General features: G+C 37.2%; 1 non-coding gene across 1 annotated transcript; it reads right to left on the bottom strand.

The window, feature by feature from the left end:
* Positions 1–13,192: 13,192 nt before the first annotated feature.
* Positions 13,193–13,293, bottom strand: LOC148017475 (U6 spliceosomal RNA). Its single transcript, XR_015687995.1, has one exon. It is a non-coding gene; the product is annotated as a U6 spliceosomal RNA (small nuclear RNA).
* Positions 13,294–16,101: the final 2,808 nt, after the last annotated feature.

Here is a 16,101-nt window from a genome sequence, read left to right as displayed (position 1 = left end):
ATATCCTCTACATCACCTATGTTCAAGGCCTATTTATAGATATCCTTATCTATGAAATTTTCTTGAATAAAACATAACCCTTTTTTATTCAATCTATTAATTATTCCTTTATATTACACCCTTTTGTATGTAAAAAAAGTATAAAAATGGTATTTTAAAATTACCTAATTTTAAAACCACGTGATGCACACATATATTCATGAATAACTTATCCAAGCCTGCTTCATAAAGTAGTTCATAATGTAAAGTGGATTTCACATACCTCAATATGTGTCTAATTGTATCCAAATGAGTCTTTTTAGGTACCTATATAAACTAATTGACAAGGCCAATATCATAACTCAACTCAGGCCTTATAATAGTCATGTAAATCAAACTTTCTAATATCCTCTTGTACATAGTAGGGTCTTCTATCTCATCTCGAATATTGGTACTCAACCTCACATTTCACTCCAATGGTACTGAAAGAGGCTTACATGCTATCACACCATACTTGGACAACATATCCAAGCCATACTACCTTTGGGATAGCCATATACCACCCCCACATTTGATCATGTCAATACCAAAAAAGTGCCTTAGCTCACCCAAATCCTATATCTCAAATGTCCTTTTCAAAATTTCCTTAAACATGAGCATTCCCATATCAATACTATCACCTATAATAATCAAGTCATCCACATGGATAACTATAATGACCAAACCTACAGCCCATATAAAGTTAATGATCAATATCGAAACTATAAAAGCCAATGTTGAGAAGATACTCTCCAATCTCGTTAGACCATGCTCTAAATACTTGCTTCAGGCCATAGAGCACCTGTTTTAACCTACACACAAATGTGGGATGCTCTAAATACTCATAAATTGCTACCTACTCCATATACACCTCTTCTTGTAATAACATTTCTGCTAACTCTTAGCTCACGTGTAATAGGGTTATAACATCTGCAACCCTCTTACTCAAGAGAATATTCCATAAATACATGTTTTCTTTCCTATGGGATACTATGTAACTAATCATGAATATGCACATAAGAAATACATCAAAATACTTTCAAATGGGGAAATTTTGGCTTTCTACTTGTGTAAACTTCTCTTTGGGTATCGTATTATGTACAAAAGTAGTAGGTGTCTTATTCATAATGTATACAACAATAGCAATTCCTTTAGCCCAATAATAATGAGATAAGTTTCTTTCTAACATCAATGCCCAACCTACCTCTATAATATGCATTATTTTTCACTTGACAACTCCATTTTTTTGTGGAGTATATCTACACATATACTACCTTTGTATACCATTTTTCTATAAACACTCAAAAAACTAATTAGAGAGATATTCTCCCCCTCCATCCAATGTTAGGTATGTAATATGCAACCCTTCTCAACCAAAGTCTTATAATTTACAAAGTGAGTGAAAACATCATTTTTCATGCACAAAATAAATCCATATTTTGCAAGTATGATCATCAATGAAGAAAACATAATACTTGCAACCACTCAAAGTTGTAGTATTTATAGGATTCACACATCATAATGTTTCAATTCAAGAGGCTTCTTGCATACATGCTTTTCATGTGAAAACCCATGCCTTGCTTGCTTTCCAAATTGACATGCTTGATATACTTTACGCATCCCATCAATCCTAAGCTTGTCCAAGCCATCCACAATATGTTTTGGTTGCATATCTTTCAACCGTTGCACATTCACATGACTAATTCTCTTATGTCAAATTTCAAAATGAACCACAATACTTGAACCTTATGCAAACATAATAGCATCCATTTTGAGTAGACTTACATCAAGAGTAAACAATCTACAAGCATGTTTCTCTTTTACAATCAACATGCAATTATCTTTTAGATCTTGTACATAACAAGCATCAGATGTACATCAAATCTATAATCCTAGTTCTACCATCTACCAATAGACACCAAGATTTTTGTAATATTTGATACATGCAGCATATTAGTCAAGTACTTAGTTTTACCATCCTACATACTGAAATGAATATTTTTAATATGAGTAAGGGGGTGAGCTATATCATCCACTGTCTCCACATAGTCTAGAGACTTTGAATTGCACATCTCTCTAAATTAGTCTATGTGAGAAGTCATGTGGTTAGAAGCACATGAGTCTACATACCATACATAATTTTTTAATGAACTATCTATAGTCATAGTATTCTCATAAAGTGATATATAATAAAGAAAGTTTCACTTTTGTCATCATTGTTTCTATTGTTGGATGTACAATTGTCTTGTTATTTTTTCATTTTCTAATTCTAGCCTTCTTTTTAGAGCAATTTTTAAAAATGTGGCCTTTTAACCACAATGCCAATACTCTCTACTATCACCAAAATTATATATGCTAGTACTCTCTACTTCAAACAACCTTGCTAGATTCTTCCATGCAATAGTGTAGATATTCAATTATTATAAATACACCATCGTGCTATCTGTGACATTGACAAACAACCAATTTATGACTTTACTCTGTGTCTACTCCTAATATTTCACCTATTGTGTAGTAGCATTTCACATAGGAACTCACGTGTTGCTACCATATCTTCTTCAATGTAATTCCAAACATGTTTACTCTTCAAGAAAATTTTCATTGTTAACTTTCAAGAAGGATATTTATTATTAACAAGATTCTTGCTAACCATTTGGTCAAAGTTGTTAGATAAATTGACGAAAAGACTTGCAAAAAACTACAATTTGCAAGTAAGTTGATATGAGATGCATCCTAACTAAACATGTAGCCTTTTTTCACTAATTACACAATAATAACTACAAGTTGTAATCCATATGAAAATTTATTTTGTATTTTTAACCTAGTAAATACATGAAATCTTACAAATCCAAATCTTTAACATGTGTACCTGTAAATAACAGACATAGCAAAAACTATGGTATACGCGAAAACTGCTATCCAGACAAGTTGCAAGTTCAGAAAGGAGACCGAAATGACCTTAAATGCTAAAAATCACAATTAAAAAGTCCTAAAGGCTCTTACTTGTAGTACATACACTATTCTTTGTACTCACCAACTTTCATTACAACGGAAGACTATAGCTGTGCTAGTCTCAAAAGCCTCCTCCTACTATAGTGCAATGCAAATTCAGCAAGATGGAATAGATTCTTACACATTGCTTGCTTTTTTTCTTTCATGCTCCAATACCTTCATCTTAGCCTTCAATCAAGATATTTGCAACCATGGGATGACTCTAAAACTATAGAAATAGACAAGAGGGGACACAAGTGAAGAATCGAAGAGCACATGTCACACAAAAGTAATGGAGACTTGAGAACACTCAAAGATAGGCTTGAATTATTATTATTATTATTCTTTCTTGTTCCACCAAAAGAACTAAATCTACAACATGATAAAACTCTAATATATTGAAAGTACCACAATGTATGTACACACGGTCACTAAGGATGTGTGTACCACAACATATGTACATGCAGTCAAACCTACTAAAGGAGAGAAGATGTGGCACAATAAATGTGCTATAACTAAGAGTGGAATACATGGGTATAGTCTTACTGTAGAATCATTGGAATATCCTCATGTCGGTCACCTAATATACCAATGAGTAATATCTTGCCACATCCGAAAGGTGCATAATGGATGCCAGTCATGTAGAGCTCAACACCTCAACATACCTGGACACATAGCCGCACTTGTTTCATCTCTTTTTGTGTTCTCCTACCTTATCCCCCGTCACATATACATATACATATTACTACTTGACTACTTGAAATACATAATCTTGCACAATCATCCACACATATTTGAAAACTCATTACTACCAGACCTTTCTTATAAATGATGATAGCATGAAAGGTAACAATTTCTCACACTTCACATTTATCTTGGCTCACCTTACATTCTATTGGCCACCTAATCTTCTCAAATTGCATACAGTTTCCAAGTCACATGTATTAAAAAATGGTGGAGGTATAGCCATTGTTATGTTGAACTTTATGCATTGTTATTGTAATGATTTTTCTCTCATCTTAGAAAGTTTGAGCTCATGAGTTACCTCTTATTTCTCAATGTGGATGGGTACTACCATACATATTGGTGTTGTGTATCTTAATCAGCCAATGATAAATTTCTTTAAATGGTTATGGCTTTCAACCCTCTTTTTTGGAAAAAAGGAATAGTACTATAGACAATACTGGCAAACAGTGTGATCATGAGGTAGATGTTTGAAACATCCAATCTCTAGTGAACAAATAATATGCTTATCGATTGTCATGCACTTTGGAAGTATTGAACCTTAACTGCCATGGTTTAAATGTGTTATATCATGAAAAAATATTTAGGTGTCTTGGTCCAAATGTTTTTGCAACTTTGTATAGGTTGCTTGATTAATCAAAGTGCTACTATGTCAAAGAAGTGTTAAAAAGTGTAAGTGCATAATTCTACCTTTACAAAAAAAAGATGGATGCAATAGTGCATCCTAGAAAGTCAAATTTTGAGAGCCTTTTTTTTTAAACATATATTACAAGTGATTAGGCCTATAAATAGCCACATTGACAAATTTGTGAATTGAGAAAGAAATCTTATAGGCACATCTAAAGCCATGATAAAAAGCTCATGTCCAAAATCATGTTTACTTCATGAAACATATATGAGACTTTTTTCACACTTTTATACAATGTTTAATGTGCAATTTTCACATTCATTTAAATGGTCATTTAAATGCGCTTTGACTTGGAACTTTTGCATGCTATTTCAAGTGACTATAAATATGTTTTAGGTTAAAGAAATCCATAGAGCTAGTGGCTATTAGACATGTGGCTCTAGATATAGTTCTACAACCAATAGCTCCTTGCTATTATTTTACCCTTTTTGTGTATGCATCGGGTTGAAAGTGATCTTTTTTAATTGAATGCACATATTGAGAAAAGGTTATACACATTAATGTAGATTGAGAGTAACTAGCATCACTTGAAATATATTTTGGGGTCCCAACCATAGTTAGCTAATTGTAGTAAATTAAATCATGGTTAATAAAGGGCTACATGCCCTAAGATGAAAGGCAAGGAGAAGAACTTGGACAAGTAGTTTTCTCAAAAAAGGAATTTAGGTACTTCTTCTCTCTTTCTCTCTCAGTTTATGTATTACATATTTGGTGGGGACAACTCCCCAATCTCTGTTGTCAAAAACAAACCCCATAATCTCTAGTGCAAGATGAACTTATGTATATAAAAATGGAGTTACCAATGTATATGGAGAAAAGGAAAAATCCATGAGTTTGATCATGATTTTTTAATGCCTCATCAACAAAGGATGTCCTATCATGGCCTTCACAACTTTGACAATGATTTGGGATACCATGGCTAGATAGAATATCAAAAAACATGAGAAATGAGAAGATTTCTTGAAGAATTTGCAGCCATATGATGTACTCAATAAGTGACTATGTAGTAAAAGAAAATTGGACTCACTAAAAAGTGTCATCAGTGAGACATTTTATACACTTGAATATATATAATCAACATTTAAAGTAATTGAGAAACTGTAAGAAACTTCCAAGAGAAATAGAGGCCCAATTTATAAATTGCACACACAAAAACATACATAACAATGATGATAGATGGTCCAATACCCATAGTCATTGATGCCCAAAATGTTCAATTCACATACGAAAGAGCTCTTCCAAATAAGGATACTCATGGCAGACTAAAATGATTTTATTGTAGCAAATATGGCCATGTGAGTGAATATTGGAATAAGTTGAAAGCAAAATGAACTCATATTTAAAATTTACAACTCAAGAAAGAAAACTTTGAAACATGGGTATCTATCTAGGAAAACATCTAAGTGAATAGTTCTTGAGGCTCAGCAATTTGCAAGTTCAAGCCTCAAGTATCCAAATACACAACCCAACTGGTAGCATTAATTATTATCCAAATAGGAGATTCGCCTATCTCTGAGCACTACTAGATTTAGGTGTATCTTTTCCCTCCATAAGGAAATGGTTAACAAAGAAATTGAGCCTTAGAACCCATGAAGCAAAACCTTTTTGAATCCTTTTTAGAGACTCTTAAAAGCTATATCATTCAAAAGTACAAGAAGTAGTACCCTTACCAATTGGGGGTTAAATTTGATAACGTAAGGTATACATACTAGAAAAAAAAAATTCCTTTAACTTTGAAATGTGACTAGTTGGGATTTTCTTTAGAGATGAGGTATTAGAAATATCCAATGCATAATCTATAGCGTTATAACTGTCCCAAATAAAACTTATTTTCTAGCAAGTGTTGATTTAAGAAACACCAATTCAACAAGGGCAACAAGAGATCAAGGACTACTTTAATAGTATCCAAACATGCTACCAACAATTGAGAAACAAACAATGACTGCTCTAGTCACACATAAGATACCAACTTACCAATGCCACCCATCAAAATTCTTATGCAATCACGTTCTTCAAAAGGAATATAGGTAATCAATGCCACAATAAAGACATGCTAGTCAAGGGAATAATAGAACCATCAAAGATTCCATGGGTAGTAGAACGGCATCTCATTAAAAAGGATAATGGAAAATATAGGTTTTGTGTAGATTAGACCATTGAAAAGAACCATCCAAGAGTCCATGGGTATTAAAGTTGCAACTTGTAAAAAAGAATAATGGAAAATATAGGTTTTGTGGAGATTAGACCATTGAATAAAGTCAAAATTAGAGATGCATATTAGATGATTTACTAACCTTGTTGGGGAAGTCAAATTATTCTACATCTATGTATTTACCATTAGGCTATTGGCAAATGCTAGTTAGCTTAACGGATCCTACAAAGAACACCTTTAAAGTCCTAGTGGGACTTTTCTAGTTCAAGGTTATGCCATTTGGCATAACTTATCCACTAGGAATATTTTAATTGGTGGGAAGTGATTTATTTCAAGATCTCATAGGAAAAAAAGTAATGGTGATATAATTGGATGATATACTTATAGATACTAATACATGAAGCAAGGATTTAGAGATATTTCAACCTTTGATGATGCTAGAAAAATACAGCTTGAAAATTTACTACAAAAAATGCATTTCTAGAGCCACAATAGGGAAATTTCCAGGGTACATTGTCTTAATAAAAGGTATTGCCCAATGAAAGTCATGGCAATAAAAATTAATATGTTGCCCAAATAGTCAAACAATTAGAATGTTCTCTTAGTCTCAACGAAATTACACTTTGTGTGCTCACTAAATGCCACATGAATGTGTATATGTGTCTCCATAAGATTTGTGAGTACTTTGGGTTAGAAGACTTATAAGCAAAATGTATGTGTGTGTTTATGATTTTAAAATTCAAACCAACTCTAATATGATTTATTTGAAAATCATTTATTTAAAAACCCAAACCAACTCTAATAAAGATATGCTTTAACTTCCAGAATCTTATAAATTAGGACACCTAAGCACAACATTACTCATAACTTTTGATCCCTAACTCGGATCATTGAGATTTTTCAAAGAAAGTTGTAGCTTCAAATATAAGTTGTCAAAAGACATTAGAGCCAAAATGCAAATATTTCAGCCCTAGAAAACCTCTCAACAGTTTGCAATTCCACATTTTTGCATGTGGTCCACTACTATAGAAATCAAGCTTCCAAAGCACATATCTTCCATATACTTGCTTGGTAGTTAGCTACCAAACTTGGTAGGAATCCTCATTAGGTGTGGAAGTAAACTTAAGACCATTGAATCCGATGAGTGATAGTGTATTCTAGTTAGACCTCTCTTCTCAATCATAAATTCATAATTTCTTCCATAGTAAAAGCACAAATTTTAAAAGCACCTAAACGGGGCAAAGTATTCTATATATTTTCAGTAGCCACCATGCATATAGTATCAGCTACTGCTTATCCCAAATCAGGGAGGAAAAATGGTATCATCCAATCGCTTTTGCTTGTCAAAGTTGGGTATATCGAAAATCAGGTACACCTACATGGAGAAGTTGTGCCTCACAATGGTACTTGTGACTAAAAAATCCAAGCACTATATTCTCTATGAGAAGGTTGTATTTTATACAAAGGTGGAAAGGCTTAGATTGTTGATGAAGCTACAGCCTCCTGATCATTTACCCAAGTGGTTAATCACTTTGCAAGAGTTTAATTATGAGATTAGAAGTAAGCCACCAAAGCTGTAGGCCATTATGGAATGCCTTGTGGATTTTGGGGAGCCGAAAGAGAATGTGACGGAAGGAAGAAATATTTATTATTGTTTAAAATTGATACGGCATCTATTCTTTCCTTGTATGCCGCTATAACGCATTACCTCTTGATAGAAGAGACTGAATCCGGACTATCAAAATCAGAGAAAATGAAAATTAGACAGTGGGCTTTGAAATTTGCTTTGATCCTAGGAACACCATATTGGTAGGGATTTTATGATATCTATTACTGATGTCTTATGTCTAATGAGGTTCCATTGATTTTGGAAGAGTGCCATGACTCTGCTTACAGAGGACATTTTGCTGGGCAGCTTACAGCACAAAAAGTTTTGAGAGTAGACTATTGGTGGCCGTCCGTTTTCCAATATGCATTCCAATATGTTAAGAGATGCGATATTTGTCAACAACATGAAAATAGGGAGAATAGTAAGTGACTACTCACTCCTATTATGACTATACTTCCATTCGAGAAGTGAGGCATAGATTTTGTGAGTCCTATTACCCCATCATCAACTACACAAAAGAGATATATTATTGTGGCAACTGACTACTTTACAAAGTGCGCAAAAGCACGAGCAACGAGGAAGAACGATGCAAAGAAGACACCCAATTTCCTATCAGAGCAGATTATATGCCAATTTGGTCCGCCAAAGGAATTAGTATTGGGCCATGGAACCCATTTCCTAAACAAAGTGATTAAAAGTTTGAGTGAAGCATGGAAAATTAAGCACAACAAAACAACTCCTTATAACCCACAAGTGAATGGGAAGGTTGAAAGTACTAACAAGTAGCTTGTGGGTATTCTATCAAAAATAGTGTTCGAAGAGAAGGGAGACTGGGATAAGAAATATTATTTGGCAGTGTGGGCATACAACATGATGTTTAAATGATCCACTGGCCACATCACGTTCAATCTAGTCTATGGGGAGGAGTGTGTTTTGTCTTTAGAGATTGAGTTTCCGACCATAAGATCTGCAATCAATCATTCTTTGGGTGATGGGGATGCCCTCTTTGAGTGCTCTGGCCCACTTGGATAAATATTGGGCTATTTAGGAACCTTCAAGAGTCAAAAGGGGTTGATGGGGCGGCTCATTCCTTATTTGGAGCACCCATACTTGGAGTAGAGATATCATCAAGGGAAGTTTATTTGGTGGATTAAAGGATATAAAGTGATTGAGCATGAGGATGGATCATTTGTCTAGGAAATCAAAGTCTTCTATCATCACTGCTTATGAATTCTGAAAAGCATCCCTATGATATTCAATGAAGAAGGTGTGATGGAGCCTTCAATACATCCTCTGAACATGCTAAATTTTGATTATCATAATTACGAGTAGGGGTAATGATGGCTATTGTGCGTACCCATTGTGGACGTACATAAGGCACTTTGATGGAGCATCTAGGGGTCCCAACAAGAAAGGGATTGTAGGGGTAGTTATTCGAGATCCCCAATGCAGAGTCGTAATGAAATCAGGTGTTTATCTTGGGGTTGGATTTACCAATAACATGGTGGACTACAAAGCTTTAATCATGGGGTTTAATAGTGCTAGTAAAGGTAATATTTGTCAGTTGTTAGAAAGGGGGATTCCCGATTGGTATTGAACCAACTAAATGGGGCATAGACAATTTGAAATCGTATTATTTTTATGTATTATTGTACTGCTATGACCATGGTCGATGGGTTTGAGCGAGTGTCTCTTCAGCTAGTTCCATATTTTTAGAATCAGTTTATGGACTCATTAGCAAACTTTGATTATGAAGAAGGCCTTTTTTCCAACTACAATCCTGGTTTGAATATCTCTATGGATGATGATATAGGACCCATGCAATTATGGGGGCTTTTATCAGAACATGCCCTATGTCGCAGGCGATGGTTAGTAGTATGGGTGATGCAAAGGGTGGCTAGGGCCCATTTGCCTTTGTTATCTTGAACCCATAGGTTGGTTAGACGACATGTTATGCGTACACCTCTTGCTATTTATGCAGGAGGTATGGGTTATAATTTGATGAATTTATTTTATGGCAAGAGCCATATTTCCTCCTTGGTATGAAGCAACTTGTCGTATATTAATAAGATTTTACAAGGGGAGATATATATGAGCTAGCTTTCTTGATTTCCTTAGGCCAAGAAGGCCGATTGTTTTTAAGGGTTTTGATGCTTGATTTCTGTTAGGCAAAGAGGGTTGGTTTTGTTGAGTTTAAATGTCTTATTTCTTTAGGCTATGAGACCAAATTTTGTTAGGAGTGAGCTATGTTATTTCCTTAGGCCAAGAGGTCCATATGTCTCTTTGGTGTAGGTATGTTTAATGGTTTTCTGTGTTAGTGATTGCATCATACAGGTTGACGAGGTCACTAGAGGGAGCCTTTGCTACGAAGAAGCTTCTTGTGGCAATTCCAAGTGGTTTTGTCCCCTTTCCAAGTCTTTTTCCCTTAATCAGATAATAATATATGTGTATGTAAGGGTTACTTTCTTTTCGTTTGTTAGGGACCGAAAATCAAGGCATGAAGTCCCAAGTTTAGGTTAGATATATTTGTGGGAGATTTGAGCAGTTGTTGCCTTCTGCAAAGGCATTGTCAGGCATTGAAAGACCTATTTTAGAAGGCAATCCTAGTGACTCTCTTCTACTGACCTACTAGGTGGCCATCCTAGGAGTTTGTGTTAGTTGTGGGCACTTAAAAAAGCCAGCTAGAACAAATATATGCAAAGAAGTAAAATCTTGGAAAGTTGAAGAATAAAAATATATAGAGACGTGTAAAAAGAGGTTCTAACCCCTATAAAAATAGAAAAGTAAAGAAAGACAAATCCTTCAATAAGTGTGAATCGCCTTGCAAAGGCCTGGTAGGTTCTCGGGGAAGTTACTATATGTGTATTCGCTATATCACATGCGTTCAAGGTCTATTTATAAATATCCATATCTATGAGTTTTTTCTAAATAAAACATAACCCTTTTCTATTCAATCTATAAATAACCCATTTATATTACACCCTTCTATATTTTAAAATGGTATGTTAAAAATACCTTATTTTGAATCCACGTGATGCATACATATATCCATAAGTGACTTACCTCAGGGTAGGTTCCTTGGGAGGACGAGACAAGACCTAGGACTGATGCCTTGTCTTCCTAGGGATGGCATCTAGCTGAAAAAAATAAAAATAAGAGCAGGTTGGAGAAAAAATAAAAGTGAGTGTCAAAAAGGGAAAAATTATTTAGTGTCGCCTCGCAAGGGCTTGGTAAGTTTCTGGATACCAAGACAAGACCTGAGGCCGATGCCCTGTTATTCTTGGGTCCTTACGCTTAGTTCCCTCCTTTTTACACACGAGAGTATGGAAAAACAAAGGCCTAATAGAAAAATGTGGTGAAAGATAATATTTCTTAATCATGCTATAGGAGTCCTCACCTAGTAGGAGCTCCTGGTTGAGTTGTCCTTCGTTAGGTAAGTAGTTCAGACCGCCACTTAGGATTACCCCTCTTATAGTTATTTTTAGCGTGGCCATTTTGGAGTAGTTGGTTACTGACTAACTTTGGGCTTTCTGTTAGATTATATTAGGCCTACTCCTTGTGGATTTTATTCCTTGGTTTTGTCAAGGGGTAGGGTGAAAGTTGCGATATGGTTTGTTGTGTATTTTTTGTATCAACTTGACGCTCTTTGTGGTTGTGGTTATGTGTAGATTTATTCTCTCACCAATGAGAAGCGATTTTCACTTTTTTTATGTTGGATCATTATGAATAATAAAAAATCTTTGATTGGTTGCTTGATGTTTTACCAAACACTTGTCAGGAGCGCTTGATTGTTGTGAAAATAGTGTGATTATCAAGCTTGTGATTGAAAGTGTTTTTCCCAAGAAACTAGATGAGTTGATTACTAAAAATTACTATTTGAACTCTTGGAAAGTGATAAAAATTCGTGAATTTTTTTTGGTTTTATGAAGTGTAAGCACATGAGCTAGATAGGGTTTCGCTAGCTTTCTGGGGCCTACAAGAAACCTTTTCTTAGTCAAGTTGTTGATCAATGATCAAATAGAGCATTGTTGTAACTATGTGAGAGCAACAAAAGAAACATCAAAATTTTATTGCAACTTGAGGCATAGGTTGGGCAAACCACTTGACCCAATAGGAGAGTAAACTAGTTATGTTGATACCACCATTGGCTAGTTAGACTAGTGAAAGTCTAAGTCAAACTATGCGAGCTATCAAAATGAGCATTGACCATGGGTATCATAGACACCACGTGTTGCAATGAGTTAGTCCTCCATAGTAGTGTTGACAAACTCCCCTTAATGGGGCCCAAGGTTGTAGAGGTTCAAGAGGTACAAACTGTAACATTCTGATTTAGCACGCGTGAACCCTCTTATATGGTCATAAGGATAATCATAGGGATACCATGGTTTTCAAATTACATAATGGCAAAAATATTTTTGATTTTCCCTTATCCCCCCCCCAGTCGACTGTCGTGTTGGAGGGGGAGGGGGACTAGAAGGTATGTGAAAGCTCCTCGGTGGAGCTCACAGGTGATAAGTTGCTATGGCCGTTGCCACTCAAGGGAGGGAGGATCCCCCTCCCCTTACCTATATAAATTAGGGGGGTGCAAGCAGAGACGAGGACGAAAGGCTCTGCGCAGGAGTGAGAGAGGTGAGGCCGCTGTACTGCCATAGTGCAAAATTTGGCCGCCATAGAACGGTAGAAGATGCTGCCGCCTGCTGTAAACAGTGAGGGAGGAGACAAGCATTGACTATCGTGCAGCTGAAGGGAGTCGCCACCAGACTACTGAGAGGGTGAGGAGGGGCTCTCTGCGCCACCGCCTGAAGCTATAGGCCATGCTGCCCCTTCGCCATCGTATCATCGCCTGGGGGAGTCATTCCCCCCCCCCCCCCCCCCCACGTGCCTTTCCAGGAAGCTCCTTGGAAACTTCCAAGGACTGGGCCTCCTAAGCCCCCTTTCCTGTGGCTTAAGACTACTCTCCTCCCCCCACAAATTCCCTCCTAAGACCTCCATAAGCCCTTTTTCTCGATTTGTGCGTGTCATCCTTATGCAGGGGCCATGCTAATCTTCTCTATATCGTTCCAGTTTTATCAGATGTCTCCAAGACAGGACATCCAAGCTACCAACGATAGACAGAAGGCATACGCGGATTCAAAGCATCAAGATAGAATCTTCGAGGAAGGAGATATGGTCTTCATTTGCGTACGCCCAAAGAAGAGTTTCTTTTCCTTAGGAGATTTCAAGAAGCTAAGTCCAAGGTATTGTGGACCGTACAAGATCCTCAAGTGCCTAGGACCTAATGCTTATAGATTGCAACTCCCTGAGTACCTTAAAGTTCATAATGTATTCCATATCATTCTATTAAAGAAGTATGTACTTAATCCTAACCATGTACTTGATGACCAATAAGTTGTAATGCCTAGTCAAGGAGTCCTTGAACTAAGGCCTCACTGGATCTTAGATATTAGGGAGAGACAACTGAGATCCTGAACCTTGAGAGAATTCATCGTCTAGTGGAAAGACTATCCCAAAGAGGATGCCACTTGGATAGATGAAGGCACTCTCAACCATCAATATCCCTAGTTTATCTCGAGATGAGGACATCTCGATTCCTCCAAGGGGGAGAGAATGTAACATTCTGATTTAGCACGCGTGAACCCTCTTATATGGTCATAAGGATAATCATAGGGATACCATTTTGTTTGAATTAGATAATGGCAAAAATCTTTTTAATTTTCCCTTATCCCTCCCCCAGACGACTGTCGTGCTGGAGGGGGAGGGGAAATAGAAGGTATGTGAAAGCTCCTCAGTGGAGCTCGCAGGTGATAAGTCACCATGGCCGCTGCCACGCAGGGGAGGGAGGATCCCCCTCCCCTTACCTATATAAATTAGGGGGGTTGCAAGCAAAGAGGAGGATGAAAGGCTTTGCGCAGGAGTGAGAGAGGTGAGGCCGCTGTACTGCCGTAGTGCAGAATTTGGCCACCATAGAACGGTAGAAGATGCTGCCGCTTGCTGTAAAGATTGAGGGAGGAGACAAGCGTTGGCTGTCGTGCAGCTGAAGGGAGTCGTCGCCAGACTACCTAGAGGGTGAGGAGGGGCTCTGTGTGCCGCCGCCTAAAGCCGTAGGCCATGTTGCCCCCTGGCCATCGTGTCACCGCCTAGGGGAGTCATGCCCCCGTCCCCCCCCCCCCCCCCCCACGTGCCTTTCCAGGAATTTGAAGCTCCTTGGAAACTTCCAAGGATTGGGCCTCCTAAGCCCCCTTTCCTGTGGCTTAAGACTATCCCCCCCCTCCAGGAATTCCCCCCTAAGACCTCCATAAGCCCTTTTTCTCCCCCCCTTGATTTGCCATTAAAGGGCTTCCAAGTGGCCCTTAAGCCCTTCCTTCCACCCCCTCAAAAATTTCCCCCCCTAAGGGATCCTAAAGTCCCCTTTGGCCTCCCCAATATTCGACTTGAAGGGGCCTTCAAATGGCCTTAAGTTTTTTTTTCTTTCCCCATACAAAAAGTCATTCTTAAAGCCCCTTGGTACCCTTTGTTCCCCCCACATGGAAACCCACTCTTAAGGATCTTCTACACCCATTTCCCCCCTTTCCGAGGTTCTTTTGGAAACCCTAGCTACGAGGGTTGGTATTCCCTCCCCCCTCAGGATTCAAGAAAAAGCCTCCTTTCCATGGCCTTAAAGAAGCCTTACCTTCGAAAGACCGTTTAAAACCCTCCCAAAGTTTAAGCACCCCCTTTTTCGTGAGATCCCTACTTCAAGGAGGAAGCCTTCTAAAACCGCTTGCAATAGATGGTGCAAGTTATCACAAAGGGAGCTACGGTGGAATTTCAAAAAAGAGTTGCAAAGCTGTATCCACGACGGAAAGGCTGCATTCGCGATGCCCCCTAAGAAAGCCCAAGGCGCAATCGCAGGAGGATCATCTCCTAGCATCCACGTGGACATCTCAACCCAACTCCAGGTTTTCCTTCCTAATTTTTATTTTTCGTTGTTATAATTCAATCACGCGTAGATAATTTTTGGAGATAAGATGCAATTTCCGTCTTGAATACTTTGATTAATTTAAAAGAATTAGCTTACGACGAAGAAATTTAGTCATTAGTATTTTCAATAAAATAAACAAAAATAAAGTGAGCAGAAAATTGATACGCAATTGGTTTTTGTGCATTTCAATGAATTGAACTTAGATTATTGTCCATATTTACAAAACGGAATTAAGATAATGCACTCCGTTTAGGCATGGAAGTATAAAATTTCATCTCACATTATTAGGCCATATTTTCTTCGCAATAAGTCATCATGGGAAGTGCTAATAACCCATAGGGAATTGCAAGGCATGAAATGATTCTTACGTTGCATAACTCTAGTCAATTATTGTTTTTCAACTGCATAATTACTAATAAAAGGTTGCTTGTTTAGCATGAATCGTGTTCGCAAGTTATAAGATGATTAATTGGAATTAGGTTATAACCTAACCTATGCTTGATCTTAAATCGATAAGTTAGGGTTGAAAAATAAAATTACGCGTAGACAACAAGTCATGTGTTTATGGAAATGATAATGTAATTATCTTCAAGAATTAAACAAATTGGCATAAACCTAAACACCAAAACCCGCGGAGTACTTTAGAAAGAGTTAATTCAATTCCAATGAACTCACTAGGATTTAATACGTGACCTAGTCACACGCATTGCTAAAACTGAAACTCCTATACCCTAAATACTTGCCCACATTCACCGAATATAGGGATAACAGAACATACTTGAGAAGTGATCTAGGGTTTATTCCTAAGAATCTTTCACTAAAAAGATGGAACTTGGAACCCTAGGACTGACAACGTTAGCCTAATGTAATCAGGCACATATTGTTTCGTGACTCCATTTGATGAGTAGAATAGTTTCATAGTTCGATGCGACACTTGT

Source organism: Lygodium microphyllum, chromosome 22 (genome assembly GCF_053477565.2).
Source record: "Lygodium microphyllum isolate KBCC chromosome 22, Lygodium_microphyllum_v1.1.10, whole genome shotgun sequence".
Taxonomy (NCBI): Eukaryota; Viridiplantae; Streptophyta; class Polypodiopsida; order Schizaeales; family Lygodiaceae; genus Lygodium; species Lygodium microphyllum.
The sequence above is the reverse complement of the archived record's forward strand: the minus strand, read 5'-3'. Positions and strand labels throughout refer to the sequence as shown.